Raw genomic sequence first — 3,062 nt, forward strand, 5'->3', positions numbered from 1 at the left:
TCTCGGCCTCCCAAAGTGCTGGGATTACAGGCTTGAGCCACCGCGCCCGGCCTAGGAAGGATAATCTTGAATTCAACTCCCAAAAGCCACAGCTGAGCTTAGCTGTGGAAAGAATATCCACTGAGTTGTACTTGAAGGTACTTCAGTGTACCTGTTTCAGATCTGCAGTGTTTTGTCTTTGGGTGAAGCTAGATCATGAGAAAGCACAATTCTGGCCCTCCTTCCAGTTGTTTTCACTCATCTCACTTTGCATGGCCTCGTCAGTTTATATTGCAGTCTTTATCAGAAGTTTCCAAGGAAACCTCTGAGGCTGCTGAGAAATTTTCTTCAGGTTGAGTGACTGGGATCTCTATACCTCTAAGTATACTGGAACTATGTCATTGATGTTTTTGTCTGTCTGCCTTGGCCACTAGGAAGCTCAGAGTCAGGTTTGTATCCAGGGTCTTCCAGCTTGCGCTTAGTGTATTAATCTTCTAGATTGTTTTTAATGGTTTCTGCTCTTTGTCTCAGGTTTTACTATAAAATACATAACACATTTCCTTCCTGTTCTAAATATTACTGTGATCATATTCTTATAGCCAAATCTTTGTTCTAATTTTTATTTTCTATTATTTTTTATACTGTTGAATCCCTCTGAGCCTTGGCTTTCCCTACTTCCTCGTCTGTACTCATTTTTGCCAAAATTTGTAAGGGGATAAATTCTTGAAAAACTTGCACATTTTGAGGACTTGTTTTTTAATATTTATTATAGTAAAATTCAAATATGCATCCAAATAGAGAGTAATAAGCCCTTGTGTACCTATCACTCAGTTATGTCTGTCATTTAGTCATTAACTTGGGGACACTCTTGTTTCATCTGTATCCTTTAATCCTCATTATGCTTTTTTTGGGGAGGGAGTTTATTAATTGATAGGTGTTACTTTGGGGTAAATGAGGAGGGAGCCAACTAGTATGCTGGGGAACTGTAAGGTTCTTTTTTTTTTTTGAGACAGAGTTTTGCTCTTGTTGCCCAGGCTGGAGTGCAGTGGTGTGATCTCGGCTCACTGCAACCTCCGTCTCCCAGGTTCAAGTGATTCTCCTGCCTCAGCCTCCCAAGTAGCTGAGATTATAGGTGCCTGCCACCATGCCTGGCTAATTTTTGTATTTTTAGTAGATGGGATTTCACCATGTTGGCCAGGCTGGTCTTGAACTCCTGACCTCCGGTGATCTGCCCGCCTCGGCCTCCCAAAGTGTTGGGATTACAGTTGTGAGCCACTGCGCCCTGCCAAGGTTCTTTTCTTTGGGATCCTTTGCTGTCCTTAGAGAAGACCTTTTAGCCTTCTGCCTGAGGAGCTGATGCCTAGCTGTCAGGCTTTCTTCTTGCCAAGATAGCAGTGTTAACTCCTGTATACAGACATTCACTTAATCCTTTTTACCAGTCCCACATCTCACTACAGCCCTGTGCTATACCTGGGTTTCTCCATCTCAAGCCCCTTTAGGGTCTCTAGTGCCAGTCTTCTTCCTCATTGGCTGGGTCCCCCAGAGTTGTTTTTTATTTTTTCCAGTGGTGATGCACTTACTGAGCAGATGGAGTAATCTTCTTACCTGATCGATCCTACATATAACCATTGGCCTAAATGTATGATGGTTTGCCAGCATCAGCAGTAAGACTTTTTTACCCCAATAGTGGGGTAAAAAACAAGTTCTCTTAAGGCTAGATCTTGATCCCCTGTTCTAAGCTGACCAACTTAATCTGAAAATAGTTTGCAGCATGTAAATATTTTAGGATTACAGCCATCTGTATACACACTTAAAAGTAGTTTTGCTACCATTACCTTAGTCTAAAAGAGTCATCTAAGAATGCCAAATGTTATTTTGTTCGAATGCCATGGTTATTTTAATTTAAAAGCATTTCTTTCAAAGCTGCTTCTCTCTTCACAACAGTAGAACTCTGGCAGCGAATTAAGAGGTCAAAGATTCAGTGAAACTGTGGCTAATTTCTGGTTCCAATCTGGGAGCTCTCTTTGCACTATGATCAAAATGGAGTCTTGCCAGCTGCCCAGGGTAATAGCCTTGCAGGTCTCTTCCTTGTTGAGCAATGAATATAAGTTCCACATGGCTGGGGAGGCCTCACAATCACGGCAGAAGGTGAAAGAGGAGCAAAGGCATGTCTTACATGGTGGCAGGCAAGCCTCTTCTCATTATACTTTTAAAATTATTTGACTGGGTGCAGTGGTTCATGCCTGTAATCCCAGCACTTTGGGAGGCCAAGGTGGGCGGATCACTTAAGGTCAGAAGTTCAAGACCATCCTGGCCAACATGGTGAAACCTTGCCTGTACTAAAAATACAAAAATTAGCAGGGCATGGTGGCATGCACCTGTAATCCCAGCTACTCGGGAAGCTGAGGAGGAATTGTTTAAACCTGGGAGGCGGAGGTTGCAGTGAGCCAGGATTGCATCACAGAACTCCAACCTGGGTGACACAGCAAGACTCTGTCTCAAAACAAACAAACAAAAATTATTTGGTGATTTTTTTTTTGAGACAGAGTCTCCTTGTCACTCAGGCTGGAGTGCAATGGTGTGGTCTCTGCTCACTGCAACCTTTGCCTCCCAGGTTCAAGAGATTCTTCTGCCTTAGCTTCCCAAGTAGCTGCGATTACAGGCATGTGCCACCACACCTGGCTAATTTTTATATTTTTTGTAGAGATGGGGTTTCACCATGTTGGCCAGGCTGGTCTTGAACTCTTGACCTCAAGCGATCTGCCCGCCTTGGCCTCCCAAAGTGCTGGGATTGCAGACACAAGCCAATGCGCCTAGCCCATTTTAACCATTTTTAAGTGTACTATTTGGTTACATTAAATGTATTCACATTGTTATGCAACCATCATCACTATCCATTTCCAGAATATTTTCATTATTCTACATAGAAACTGTCTATCCAGGGCCAGTGGGTGGGAATTGGTATTCTCATTGTGATTTTGATTTGCATTTGCTAAGGAATATTGACGTTGAGTGATTTATCATGTGTTGATTGGCCATCTGTATATCTTCTTTTTTGTTGTTTGGATTTTTTTTTTCTTTTT

The 3,062-nt window shown here is 42.5% G+C and overlaps 1 pseudogene; it reads right to left on the reverse strand.

Moving 5' to 3' along the window:
- Positions 1-1,941: 1,941 nt before the first annotated feature.
- LOC105509825 overlaps positions 1,942-3,062 on the reverse strand; it is a 27,021-nt pseudogene continuing 25,900 nt past the window's right edge.

This window comes from Colobus angolensis, unplaced genomic scaffold, assembly GCF_000951035.1.
Source record: "Colobus angolensis palliatus isolate OR3802 unplaced genomic scaffold, Cang.pa_1.0 Scaffold18, whole genome shotgun sequence".
NCBI classification, from domain to species: Eukaryota; Metazoa; Chordata; class Mammalia; order Primates; family Cercopithecidae; genus Colobus; species Colobus angolensis.